This window comes from Coregonus lavaretus (genome assembly GCF_964263955.1).
Source record: "Coregonus lavaretus genome assembly, chromosome: 25".
NCBI classification, from domain to species: Eukaryota; Metazoa; Chordata; class Actinopteri; order Salmoniformes; family Salmonidae; genus Coregonus; species Coregonus lavaretus.
This window is the reverse complement of record NC_140012.1, coordinates 23,239,697-23,255,225: the sequence shown is the minus strand read 5'-3', so window position 1 is coordinate 23,255,225 and position 15,529 is coordinate 23,239,697.

Genomic DNA, 15,529 nt, shown 5'->3' with positions numbered 1-15,529 from the left:
GCTGAGCACGTGCACTCAACTTCCTTGGTCGACCATGGCGAGGCCTGTTCTGAGTGGAACCTGTCCTGTTAAACCGCTGTATGTTCTTGGCCACCGTGCTGCAGCTCAGTTTCAGGGTCTTGGCAATCTTCTTATAGCCCAGGCCATCTTTATGTAGAGCAGCAATTCTTTTTTTCAGATCCTCAGAGAGTTCTTTGCCATGTTGAACTTCCAGTGACCAGTATGAGGGAGTGTGAGAGCGATGACACCAAATGTAACACACCTGCTCCCCATTCACACCTGAGACCTTGTAACACTAACGAGTCACATGACACCGGGGAGGGAAAATGGCTAATTGGGCCCAATTTTTGACATTTTCACTTAGGGGTGTACTCACTTTTGTTGCCAGTGGTTTAGACATTATTGGCTGTGTTGAGTTATTTTGAGGGGGCAGCAAATGTACACTGTTATACAAGCTGTACACTCGCTACTTTACATTGTAGCAAAGTGTCATTTCTTCAGTGTTGTCACATGAAAAGATATACTCAAATATTTTTTTAAAAATGTGAGGGGTGTACTCACTGTTGTGAGATACTGTGTATGTATGTGTGTATGTATATATGTGTGTGTGTGTGTGTATATGTATATATATATATATATATATATATATATATATATATATATATATATATATATATATATATATACACACACACACACACAGTGAGGGGGAAAAAGTATTTGATCCCCTGCTGATTTTGTACGTTTGCCCATTGACAAAGAAATTATCAGTCTATAATTTTAATGGTAGGTTTATTTGAACAGTGAGAGACAGAATAACAACAAAACAATCCAGAAAAATGCATGTCAGAAATGTTATAAATTGATTTGCATTTTAATGAAGGAAATAAGTATTTGACCCGCTCTCAATTAGAAAGATTTCTGGCTCCCAGGTGTCTTTTATACAGGTAACGAGCTGAGATTAGGAGCACACTCTTAAAGGGAGTGCTCCTAATCTCAGCTTGTTACCTGTATAAAAGACACCTGTCCACAGAAGCAATCAATCAATCACATTCCAAACTCTCCACCATGGCCAAGACCAAAGAGCTCTCCAAGGATGTCAGGGACAAGATTGTAGACCTACACAAGGCTGGAATGGGCTACAAGACCATCGCCAAGCAGCTTGGTGAGAAGGTGACAACAGTTGGTGCGATTATTCGCAAATGGAAGAAACACAAAAGAACTGTCAATCTCCCTCGGCCTGGGGCTCCATGCAAGATCTCACCTCGTGGAGTGGCAATGATCATGAGAACGGTGAGGAATCAGCCCAGAACTACACGGGAGGATCTTGTCAATGAGCTCAAGGCAGCTGAGACCATAGTCACCAAGAAAACAATTGGTAACACACTATGCCGTGAAGGACTGAAATCCTGCAGCGCCCGCAAGGTCCCCCTGCTCAAGAAAGCACATATACAGGCCCGTCTGAAGTTTGCCAATGAACATCTGAATGATTCAGAGGAGAACTGGGTGAAAGTGTTGTGGTCAGATGAGACTAAAATTGAGCTCTTTGGCATCAACCCAACTCGCCGTGTTTGGAGGAGGAGGAATGCTGCCTATGACCCCAAGAACACCATCCCCACCGTCAAACATGGAGGTGGAAACATTATGCTTTGGGGGTGTTTTTCTGCTAAGGGGACAGGACAACTTCACTGCATCAAAGGGACGATGGACGGGGCCATGTACCGTCAAATCTTGGATGAGAACCTCCTTCCCTCAGCCAGGGCATTGAAAATGGGTCATGGATGGGTATTCCAGCATGACAATGACCCAAAACACACGGCCAAGGCAACAAAGGAGTGGCTCAAGAAGTAGCACATTAAGGTCCTGGAGTGGCCTAGCCAGTCTCCAGACCTTAATCCCATAGAAAATCTGTGGAGGGAGCTGAAGGTTCGTGTTGCCAAACGTCAGGCTCGAAATCTTAATGACTTGGAGTGGGACAAAATCCCTCCTGAGATGTGTGCAAACCTGGTGGCCAACTACAAGAAACGTCTGACCTCTGTGATTGCCAACAAGGGTTTTGCCACCAAGTACTAAGTCATGTTTTGCAGAGGGGTCAAATACTTATTTCCCTCATTAAAATGCAAATCAATTTATAACATTTTTGACATGCGTTCTTCTGGATTTTGTTGTTGTTATTCTGTCTCTCACTGTTCAAATAAACCTACCATTAAAATTATAGACTGATCATGTCTTTGTCAGTGGGCAAACGCACAAAATCAGTAGGGGATCAAATACTTTTTTCCCCCTCTGTGTGTGTGTGTATATATATATATATATATATATTTAACCCCCTTTTTCTCCCCAATTTCGATCTTGTCTCATCGCTGCAACTCCCCAACGGGCTCGGGAGGCGAAGGTCAAGTCATGCGTCCTCCGAAACATAATCCGCAAAACCACACTTCTTAACACCCGCCTGCTTAACCCGGAAGCCAGCCGCACCAATGTGTTGGAGGAAACACTGTTCAACTGACGACCAAGGTCAGCCTGAAGGCGCCCGGCCTGCCACAAAGAGTCGCTAGAGCATGATGAGCCAAGTAAAGCCCCCCCCCCCCCAGCCAAACCCTTCCCTAACTCGGATGACACTGGGCCAACTGTGCGCCGCCCTATGGGACTCCCGATCACGGCCGGTTGTGACACAGCCCGGGATCGAGCCCGGGTCTGTAGTGCAATGCAGTGCCATAGACCGCTGCGCCACTCGGGAGGCCCAGTCCAATGATTTTAGCCTGACAGTGGCCTTAATAAATATTTGTCATTTTACTGTTCAGCTGTTCAGTAGATAGACACGTTAAACTACTGTTGTGAGTAAACGAAAAGAGAGTAGGAGTGTGCTGAGGACTGAGGGGAATTATAATACAGGAGTGAATTGGTGTTGAGGTTATCACAATAATTTAAAACAAAATACTGTTTGACCAATACTTTTTTTGTTTCACCTTTATTTAACCAGGTAAGCCAGTTGAGAACAAGTTCTCATTTACAACTGCGACCTGGCCAAGATAAAGCAAAGCAAACTTAACTGTTAACTCAAAGTTGTACCACGAGTGCAGGTGAATGTTACTTTGAAAGAAGCTTTCACACATTCATTTTTTATTCGATACAGACATATTTGAAAACTGGACAGTTATGGCTGGGTAAGGCCTGTTACGAGGTGCAGAGAAGCACTTGGTAGTGGATCCTCATAGAAAATGTGAATAAAAACAATTGAGAATGTAGAGATTGGTTTGCTATTATTTAATGTTTAGTGTATTTAGAAGAAAAGAGGGTTGGCGATGTCTGGGTGATTAGTGAATTTAATTGTTGTTGCATTCAAAGGAAGCTAATACATTACAAGTTAATATGTGCCAGCATTGTTTGGACCTGGTATGATTTGGTTATGATATGCTCACTGCTGTCGCCCCTTGCTCCCATCTTAGGTCTCTATAAAAGTGCCTCCCCAGACAAACTAAGAAATCACTGATAATAGTATAAAAGAGGTCAAATTAGACAAAGCAGTATGTTTTTCTGACTGTAGATGCATTTGTTGATGTTGAAAAGAGCTATCTGGCATTTCATGAAGACTTGCACAATCAGTGCAACCGTCTGAAGCATTCCACAACTTTCTGTCCATACAATGTTCAGGTTTTTCAGGGGAATTCATTTTATCAATGATCTCAAAAGGATATCAGTTATTTTTCCATTGGTATGTTGTATTGCTCAATAAAAATTGCAATAATGGAAAGCCTTTTCTGTCTGATTTTCATCTTGACATAAGCTGTCACACATAGGAGTGGATTGCCTAATATGTCAGTATTACATGCCCATTGATGTACAGGTCTTGATGTGATCTGAGACAAGTGATTTAATGACGAACAGCAAAGACAAACGACATCAGAGGGAAACAGGATCTTTTAGTGGTGATAAATTATTCACTGAATCGTTATGGAGAGACCACAGTCCCTTTCATCTACCATTGTCTACTCGTGGACAGTTCTATTTTTAAACCTGTATAATTAAAGACCTTTGAGTTGACCTAGACACTGATCTAAGGTACATTTTGTGGTGAGGTCTGAGGTGAGTCAGGGGAACAGGAGAGGTGCAGGGGCGGCCCCCAGTTTAGCCCCTCGCACCAGCCTCCACTGGTACAAACCTTAACATGTTTCTGCCAAGAACACTGCAGTTGACATTTACAGTAACTAAAATAGATCAGTTAACAGTGTCTTATCACTCATAGATTAAAGGAATGATGCGTGGACTCAATGGTAATCTCTTTTATTCCTTGATTACTATCAACAGCAAAAGCATCATAGGACAGTTAATGTTACAGACAAAAAAATCAATGCTGCATTTATCAGAAAGATTACACAATACATTTTGGTCATTTAGCAGACGCTAATTACATACAACATATTACATATATCATATTACAGTATAAGCAGCAGTGAATGAAGTATAGTACGTGTCCCACACAAGGACTCATCTCCCGTGGGCAGATTCTGCGTGTACGCAAGATTTTACTTCTGGGTTAACCGAGATTACACATGGTCAGGTGCAGAAAAAAATGGTATGTGCAAATATGTGGCACATTTGTGTTTGAACAGGAACGTGACTTCCCTGAGGACTCAGGACATCCAGGACACAGAATGCTGTTCTACGTGTTACAGGGACACTGAAGAGCCTTCATGAACTCCAAACCCTGGCTAGAGGGGCTCAGTGAATTTTGCGTGGAATGTGTGCAGGTGGTTCAGTGCATCAGAGGAGACTCTGTAAAAGGACAGAGTGCCACCAGGCCAGTCCAGATACACTTATTCTACAAGAGTGGGAGGAGGTGACAAAGTAGGGTAGTGTTTTCAATGTACTTGCCATCAGAGCAAACCAACAGTCTCCAGGACTTGCCATTGCAACTGAACCAGGTATCATCACCCCTTCCTTTTCTGCAGATTCCTTTACATGTCAAACCTATACCGACCCACTCCCCACTCCACCTCTCAGTAATCTCCCTGACAGTCCCTCTATAGAGCACTTGTTTCGATTGCTCAAATCTCTGGGTGATCAGGATAGGGCTGCTTCTTTCTCACCTCTGTCACCTTTTTGTTGTCCTCAGACAGAGAGAGCAGTCTGTGTGCTGTGTCAGGGTCCAGTGTGAGCTCAAACAATCATGCCACTACACTAAATCTCAACTATGAAACTTAAAAGGTTTTCTGTTTTTTATTCATTTAAATAATACATTCTCATGTAAATAATATGTTAGATTTATACATATCATAAATTGCCTGGTGAATTTACTCCTGGACTCCATAGTAGGGTATGACTTACATTTAGTACATCCGCGTTTGAGCCTGCATACCCCACCATGGTCCACACTATTTTGATAAACAAAGAATAGATTAAATGCCAGACTGCAACCACTATTCATATTTTACAAATATTTAATTGATTCATCCAATCCTATGTTCATTCTTTACCTGAGGTTTTCCAGTCTACAGTGTGGATCCTCCAGTACAGCAGAGAGCAGCTTCACTCCCGAGTCCCCTGGGTGATTGTAACTCAGGTCCAGCTCTCTCAGGTGTGAGGGACCTAACCTCAAAGTGGCAGCCAGAGAACCACAGCCTTCCTCTGTGACTCTACAATATGACAGCCTAGAGAGGAAAGCAAGGTTGGGGTCAATTCGGTTTTCATAGTATATTCAAGTTTCTATCTCTAATTCAACCTAAGCTTGAATCATTACCAGGGGTTGTAAGGCTCTGGTTTTAATCATAAATGATTCAAGGTCCACAACCAGCAAGAATGATCTGTATTTTTAATCATGGAGAGCTCTGCCGCCAAAAAACATACATACAGCTTTATACCCCTTGACACACAAAGGCACTTTGCTCCGCCCACCTTTAGGAGGCTTTTTTTAACCAGTTTTCTCAGTCCCCTTCACCCTGGAATGTTTAGTCCCGCCCCCCTCTGTTAGTGGGTTGACACTACATTATAACTCTAACACCGTTCACACATTTATACTGTATTTGGGGTGAAATCCTTTAGTCATTATTCTTAAAATACAAATTAATCTATCAATCCACCCCTTTGACTAAATGTTTCACATTCAGGATAAATGTATTTACAAGCATGATTAATCTCAGAGATTACGTCAGAACTAATAAACATTTCATCCAAGTCTTTCAGGGTCCAAATCCTCGTCATCCACCAAGCCTGGAGGATCGTTTTTCACATTCCCCTGGTCAGAGTCCGGAGTCGGTCCATCTCTCATCATTGTTGAGATACTGCATTTCGCCAACGCCTAACTCACCAATCCTCGGACACAGGGAACAAGACAACAACCACATAATACAAGAATACCCATACAAACACTGACCGCCCCTAAGAGGGTGGCTGCTATGGTTTTCCATTTACCAAACATTTCATCAAACCACCCTATCCACGATGTACTAACTTCTGAGTTCTCAGTTCATTCTTCACTTAGTGCAGTTAATTCTGCAAGAGCTCTGGTGACTGTCCCATCCAGTGTGGTGTTGTTAGGGATAAATGTGCAACAATGGCTTATCATTCTATAGACACCGGCCCTTTCTGCCTGATCTAGAGCCAACCTTTTTTGAATCCTACAGTCTGCCCTTCTCTGACTCCCATTTTGTAGGCCTCCCGTCCTTGACGGTCAGTATGTCGGGTCGCTTCTCTTCTCCTTTACTTCTTAACAATGGTAAGGGCATAGCGTAATTGGTGGTGGATCTTGACATATCAAGACCATTGCAGAGACTATGATGCAGCTCAAGTTACCCCCCTTCCCAAAAACCGCCAACCCCCTCCTGTCCTCAGTCTTTCTGCTTGGTATCACCCCATACTCACACCCTGAGAACACACTACAGTGATGATAGGTCGGGGTAGGAGATCTTCGTTAACAGAGGTGATCCCCAGACCCTATTGGTCTAGTTCTTCTCTCTAACTCTGCATGTGTTCAGTGGTGCTTGTATGTGTTCTTACCTTTTTGCAGTGGGTAACGTGGACCCAGGTTGCTCTTTCTGCTATTCGAATGGCAAAGGCAGTGACCAATATAACCTGATAGGGCCCTTCCCAACAGGCCTGCTTCCAGTCTTTCTTCTTTTAGGGACTGGATGCTCACCAGTCACCTGGTTAGATAGAGTGGGTCACCTTCTCCTTTAGTTCACCTGTGGGGCACAAAACCTCTGACATACCGGTGTGGTTAATAAACTATCTTCCCACGTTTTCTGCTAGGGTGCTCTTAATTTCTATTTCTGCCTTCTCCGGTCCTCCTAACTCGGACATTCTATATGGTCTACCAAATCCCTTCTCCAATGGCAATAACCCTTCTTCATCTGGTGTTCTCCTGATCGTCATTAATATTATCGGTAGACCTTGTACCCCATTTCTTCCTGCTCTCCTGTGTGTTTTCCTTAACACCTCTCTAATCATACCGTTTCCATCAGTATTCTCTTTCTAGACTGTATCTAAAAAAATGTTTTTTTAAAAGTATTTTGTCCTCTCCTTCGCATATTTATTATTTAATCCTACCACTACCATCCATCCCTCCTCTTGACACATGGTTCTGCTCATGTGTCAATATTACCACCTACCTAAACAATCACTTAGGTAATATTGGTAATTTATCATCCAATTGCCATCCCTTATTTATTTTTGAGACTGTCCCTTGCTTCTTTATTGCTCCTCCCACTTCCTTTGTCTTTTATGGCGGCTAAATTCGACTTTCATTCAGTTCAGAATCAATAGTAATCCAATCAATCAATCCCTTATCTTGTAAAAACACTCATGTTTAATTCAAACTCTGTTCTACCCCGGCTCTCCCGGGCTTGACCTGAAGATTGATGGTTGGACATGACAGGTCCATACTTAAATTTTCCAAACCTAACACAAACCCCCCTTCTTGCTGTAATCAATCAAGAAGATAGCAAAGGAGAGACAGGTTTTAGCCTGAACTTTGCTCAACCCTGGTGCCGCTCCCTTCACAATGTTTGAAGAGAGACAAAAGACAGCCATGGATTGAAGTAAGAGCAAGCACTTTGACCCTAGGGTAGTTGCTTCTCTACTCACCCAGACACAGAAATAACCCAACTAAGTCTTCCGCCTAGCAACAAAGAATTAAAAAACTCCATGTTCGTGATTAACCCAGTTATATCTAATAGTCCACTAAAAAAACTCCCTCATCACCATGTTTAAATGTTACTTATCCCAGGTGTTCATTAAGTCCTCATGACATTTATTCTCATAAGAAATCATGTATACCCCAAACTCAGTCAAAAAGAAAAACCTCCATAAAATTCACTGTGTGTGCTCTTTTAAGACCCTTCACCTATGAACTGTTGAAACCCCCCTAAATTTAACATAACAACCCTTTATAACCATCATACTAGGTGTGTTGTTTTTTATTTGGAAAACCCAATTAAAAAACAACAGCCAAAAATAGCCAGGCCTCACTTAATTTGGTAGCTCACTTTTACGACCTAAATACTGCCTAACTTCACTACTGCTCCCCCTAACCTGTTGCATTGATGTTTTTAAAATATAAACCTATTGTTTAATAACTTCATACTTATAACCAATGTTTATCCAATCCATCATCCTAATAGTAAAAACGATATCCCATTGTTCACGTAACGAAACCAAATTATCGTTTTAGAATTCACCAATTATTTTCATACACCACTGGTGTTACCCAACCTATACAATAAAGTAATAACTATTAGACTTCGTCAAAGAAATGCTTTTCATCCAACTATTAAAACTTCTGCTCGATCTAGTCAAGCAAGTACAACCCTTTTACCCGGGAACTAGAATCATAAATTATTTTCCTTTGTCCTCAACTTAAATAATTTTCACAGCTCTATCACCATTTCAGTTCGCTATTCAATTTCTTTAACTGTTCTCTCTGATTAGGCCCTAATTAATAAAACAAATACTTGCTATCGTTGATAAGCATACATTTAATTATATTCCTATCATTTAAACTATGTACTGTCTCTCCCCCCTTCTTCCCCCCACCCATTAAACCTTATCACATGATCAAACAATGGCACAACCTTTAACTCATATGGGGCGGCAGGCAGCTTAGTGACTAAGAGCGCCGCGCCAGCAACCGAGAGGTCGCCGGCTCCAATCTCCGAGCCGACCAGGCGAAAAATCCGTCGATGTGCCCCTGAGCAAGGCACTCAACCCCAATCGCTCCCATAAGTCGCTCTGGACCAGAGCGTCCGCCAAATGACTGTAAATGTAAATATTCTCTACTTTCTCACCCATGACGTACGTCTACGTTTGGGTGAGAAAGTTCATACGTATATATCGTTAGAAATGTATAGGTACCTCTCAAATAATCGCTTCGTGGTGTTTTTAGCAAATTCTTAATCGACACAAATCATTTCTTCAAACATTTTACCCGTGGAACCAAAAAATTGACTGTCATATCCCGGACACTGCCCTTTCCTTTATCCCTGCAGTCGCGATGGTTATGACCTGTTCTGTTACAGTATTTACACGGGGCCTTACACTCCCTGGAAAAATGTCCCTCTTTGTTACAGTTAAAGCACTTCCTCTTATCTCCTCCCCTATTCTGCCTCTCTAATCTCTTCAACTCTCTGTTTTTAAATTCTGTAGCTTTTTTCAACTCTTTCTCTCTATCTAGTTCTTCTCTTAGCCTGCCTATCGATGTGCCCTTGAGCAAGGCACCCAACCCTAATTGCTCCTGTAAGTCGCTCTGGACAAGAGCGTCTGCTAAATGACCAAAATGCAAATGTAAATGTATTTCCTTTCTACTCTCCCTGAGCTCTGTAAGTTCTTTCTGTAAAACTTCCTGCTCTTTCTTACCTTTATTAGCCTCCCCCTCTTTCAACATTCCGGCTTGGCCGTCATATGGTGGGGGAGGGGCGGGGACCAGTCCTAATTTTCTCCTACACATGACAACGTTATCATCTGGGCTTTCTTTCCAAGCCTGCTCTACTAAAACTGGATATAACCTTTCTGCCCTCTGCTCTGGGGGAGGCACTGAAACCTCAATTTTTATTTTCTGTCCTTCCTCTCTTCTTCGAGCTTCCAAAAGCCATACTCTCGCTGTCTCTAGCCCCTCCCCTCGCTGTTTCTTCAAATCCGTTCCACAGTTGACATGCATCTGCCTAATCATAACCTCTAACTTCTCCACATCGAGATGCCCAATAAATCCATACCTCTTCTCCCAAATGGATCCATAAAACATATTTATTCAATCCCTCCCTAACATATATCTTTCATCCCCCGTTAATTCTCAGACCTCTTTAGAATATTTATTCCCCATGGTAGCAAAATAAGAAATCCCCCCCTTTAGTAATAATTCAATCAATAATGATTTCCTTTGGGACTTATTAATAGTGCGACTTTTGAAAAATGTTATGATCTGCTTTTGTAATCAACCATTTAAATTATTCAACCCGTAACCCAGAGTTTTTTAAGACCCCCGTTTTAAACGGATGGGACAACCATTTATTTCTCACGCGACTTATTTTAGTCCCTTCCTTGAAACAATTATGACGTATTTCGATGGATCATTAGGTCTCACATTTATATAACCTTATACGATTTTTTGCTAACACTATCCGTAACCTAGAGGTCGTAACTGCTCCAATTTTATGAAATAGACAGAGTTAGAGCAAATCCCCAGCTGTTTATGACTCTCGACTTGTTTAATGTATCTATCTCACACAACGATAATTATCCCCCTTCCTGTTTATATTGTAAAGACTGTATCTCGTACAATCTCAATATTAACTAGTTTATTTTGGTAATAGCTATTCACCTAGGGTCAATTCCGGACCCCCCTTCCTTCCTTTATAATTCTCTTATGAGATTTTGGTAACTATTCTCTGCCCTTCACAATAATTATTATTCTCATACAAGTTCAAATAATCTCACCAAAATCCATGAATAAAAATTACTGACCTTCTCCTTGCAGCAGTTGGGATTTAAATGCTTTTCAGATCTCGTTAACGTCTTTATCGTTCATAAGATTCATCACCGGCCTGTTTATAACCTTAACGTCGAAGGCCAGGTCTATTCTATACGGATGCTATCATCCGCCCGTGCACGGTTTCGGTGTCCTTAGAACGACAAAGACGTATTTTGAGATCCGGCTCGAAGGACCACTTGTCATGAGAATTTCTATCTCTAATTCAACCTAAGCTTGAATCATTAATCATTAAGGCTCTGGTTTTAATAATAAATGATTCAAGGTCTAACAACCAGCAAGAATGATCTGTATTTTTAATCATGGAGAGCTCTGCCGCCAAAAAACATACATACAGCTTTATACCCCTTGACACACAAAGGCACTTTGCTCCGGCCACCTTTAGGAGGCTTTTTTTAACCCGTTTTCTCAGTCCCCTTCATCCTGGAATGTTTAGTCCCGCCCCCCTCTGTTAGTGGGTTGACACTACATTATAACTCTAACAACGTTCACACATTTATACTGTATTTGGGGTGAAATTCTTTAGTCATTATTCTTAAAATACAAATTAATCTATCACAAGTATATTCAGGAAGTTAATACAAATGTAATGAATTAATCCCTGAAGCCAATATAGCCTAATTGAGGTGTTCATATTAGGGCCATTGCTTTTCCTGCTTTATATACACTATATTGACTGTTTGTTTTGACTCATATATGAACATTTAAAACTAAATTGAAGAATTATTGAATGTTACAATTCTGTTTACATACATTATGGTTATAGTATGCATCCCAGATGTACTGACCTTATTAGTGTCTCCAGTTTACAGCTTGGATTCTCCAGTCCAGCAGAGAGCAGCTTCACCCCTGAGTCCTGCACCAAGTCGTTGTCGCTCAGGTCCAGCTCTCTCAGGTGTGAGGAGTTTAAGCTGAGAGCTGAGACCAACACTTCACAGCATCTCCTTGTGATGTTACAATGATTCAGACTGAATAAAAACATTATTTTTATAATAATGACCACAATAACATATAACAATTATGTATCCCAAAACGAATGCAATACTGACCTAAGTTTCTCCAGTTCACAGTGGGGACTTCCCATTCCAGCAGAAAGCAGCGCCACTCCTGAATCCTAAAGGTCATTGTCACTTAGGTCCAGCTTTCTTAGTTTTGAGGAGTTTGAGCTGAGATCGGAGACCATCCTTTCAGAGCTTTCCTCTGTGAGGTTACAATGACTCAGACTAAATAGGAAAAAAAGTGAATCAATACACAGACTGATTGACTAAATCTGAGTTAGAATCTCACATATACTGTATACTGTATTTAAGTTATTGGTCAATCGTTTTTGCCTTCTTCTGTACTTACAGTACAGAGCTGTTCTGGAGGATTTGACCACTGGCAGCAACCTCAGAAGACCTTCCTCTGATCTGGAGTATTTCTTCAGGTCAAACACATCGAGCTCCTCTTCTGATGTGAGCAACACACAGACCAGAGCTGACCACTGTGCAAGTGAGAGTTAGGCTCTAGAGAGACTTCCTGAGCTCAGATAGGGTTGGATCTCATCCACTAGAGAATGGTCATTGAGCTCATTCAGACATTGGAACAGATTGATGCACCTCTCTGGTGAGGGATTCCCCCGGATCTTCTCCTTGCTGTCCTTGACTGTTTCTTCATTGCTCTGTGAGCTGCTTCCTGTCTGTATCAGTAGGCCTTGTAGGAGGGTCTGATTGGACTCCAGTTTGAGGCCGAGAAGAAAGCAAAGGAAAAGTTCCAGGTGTCCATTCTACCCCTCCAAGGCCTTGCCCACTGCACTCTTGTGTAAGTTGATCAAAGCTCGATGTTTCCCTGGGAGATGGGAAAACAAGTTCCATTTGACCAGTGGCAGCAAGCAACTCCTGGATGCTCAGATGCACAAAGCAGTACACCTTTTCCTGGTGCAGGCAAGACTGTTCTCTGAAGATATGTGTGCACACTCCTGAGTAGACTGATGCTTCTCTGATATCAATGCCACACTCTCTCAGGTCTTCCTCATAGAAGATCAGATTGCCCTTTTCCAGGTGTTGAAAAAACGGTTTCCCCAGTAACAGAAGGATCCTCTTATCATTGTGCTGATCCCTGTCATGGTCTCCAAGATATTTCAGCTTCCTCTGTTTGGTTTGAAATCCAACAGAACACTGGTATATGGCACATGATGTAGAGGCTCCTTGATGACTTTAAATGTGTGATGATTCTGTTGGCCAGGTTCTCATCGCTGACTCTTTTCCTAAAGTACACTTCTTTCTGTGGGTCATTGAACCCGTGCACCTCTGTCACCTGGTCGACGCATTGATGAGGGATCTGATTGGCTGCTACAGGCCGGGAAGTTATCCAAAGACGAGCAGAGGGAAGCAGATTCCCCTTGATGAGGTTTGTCACCAGCACATCCACTGAGGTCGACTCTGATATCACAACAGCTCTCGTTGTTCTGGAAGTGTAAAGGAAGTCAACATTCATCCAGACCATCAAAGACAATCAACATGTTATAGCTGGAGAAACCAGATTTGTTCGACTCCATGATAAAATGATCAAGAAGCTCATTAAAAAATGTTTTTCTTCCTTTCATTAAATTAAGTTCCTGGAAAGGGAGTGGGAATATGAATTGGCCATCCTGATTTGCTTTTCCTTCAGCCCAGTCAAGAGTAAACTTCTGCACATATGTTTTTCCAATGCCAGTCACTCCCTTTGTCATCACAGTTCTGATAGGTTGATCTTGCCAATGTAAGGGTTGAAAGATTGCTGATCTTCTGGATGCCGTCTCAATCTGTCTCACCTCATGTTCATTATTGACTTCTCCACTTCCACCTTCAGTGATGTAGAGCTCTGTGTAGATCTTATCGAAGAGTGTTGAGTTTCCTTGCCCAGCTATTCCCTCAAACAAATTCTGAAATGTCTTTTTTAGGGTAGATTTCGGTTTATTTTGGCAATCCGCAACAAGCTCATCTATATGAACAAAATTGACAAAAATCAGAAATGTTCATTTAGTGTTTTTTACATGATCTTTTGTATTTAGCAATGCTTCTCTTCTCTATTATTATAATCTGACCTTGGCTAAAGCCTTTGAATGTTTTATGTGAGGGGCGGCAGGTAGCTTAGTGGGTAAGAGCGTTGTGCCAGTAACCGAAAGGTCGCTGGTTCTAATCCCCGAGCCGACTAGGTGAAAAATCTGTCGATGTGCCCTTGAGCAAGGCACTTAACCCTAATTGCTCCTGTAAGTCGCTCTGGATAAGAGCGTCTGCTAAATGACTAAAATGTAAATGTAAATGTAATGTGACCCTCCAGATGAACAATATTTCTCATCACAACCTATGAGGAACTAGCTGCGATCCACCAGACCTAGATTTCTTACTTTTCTCCAGTGTCAGCAAGCTCCTTCTGGTTCATGTTCCTCAGGGCATGCAGCGTGATCTTCAGAGCCCCTTCTCTGGCACTGCTCTCCTTCTTCTCATCTTCAGCATCCACCACTTCCTCATCCTCTGCATGACTCCCAGTGCACTCTGGGTAATCTTTAAGGAGAAGTCTCTTGAACCTCCTCAACTCATTCTTGAGTGAGTGATGACATCATGCTCAAGCAACTGAAACAACGTCAATCTTTGGCCACTGATTGCTGCCCCCAAGTGAGATCTATTACTGAGCTGGTGATGAAAAAATGTCAACTGGCTATATTGGTCTTCATCCAATCACTGACTTATTTCCATTAGTCTTAGTTTAAGGCAACATACTAGGAGATAAGAATCAAGGTATCAAAGTAATTTTCCACTGCATATTAGAAAATTAAAATGGCCTACCCTCAATATGGAGTCTAGGTCCATTTGATGACTCTGGGCAGACTGACCACTGGGAATCTCTGACTCTGATCTCTCCTGTTGGTCTCTGTGAACTATGTAAGAACAAGAACAAGTGAAAGAGTCATGTTTTTTTGTGCTTTAAAAAACAGGTGCTTAAAAATAGTTCTTACTCTTGTTTAGGAGAAAAGTCTCCCTGCTTTAATTCTATTGGCAGTAACATAGACTGGTCACTTTTTGTGGACATACAGCTGGGTAAAGAGGAGTCTGGTCTCTCCTGCTGAACACGGTTGAACACAAGACACTGGAATTCCTAGATCTTTGCCAGGTGATAGTGAACTTACTTTTAAAATGGGTGTGTGTCTGTATGTCAATACAATTTTGATTTGACCTGAAGCTCTAACCTTTGATCAGACTGAGGTGGTCCTTCACTAAATTCAATTGGCAGTATCATAGACTGGTCACTGTTCATGGACACACAGCTGGGTAAAGGGGGTTCTGGTCTCTCCTGCTGGAGAGAACACAATATGAACGTTAGTTCAACCAGTAGCCCTTTACACTCACAACCCGTATACGGTATGAAAATGGCAGATTTGGTCACTGATAAGAGTCCAAATGTGCACTTTACATTTCCATATGAGAAAACTCATGTCGTTTACAGTTGTGCTGAACAGAATGAGCCTATGTTTCTCGTATTGTGAAGACAATTTGGTGTGGAACACACACCTGAATGCACTCATGACTCCAT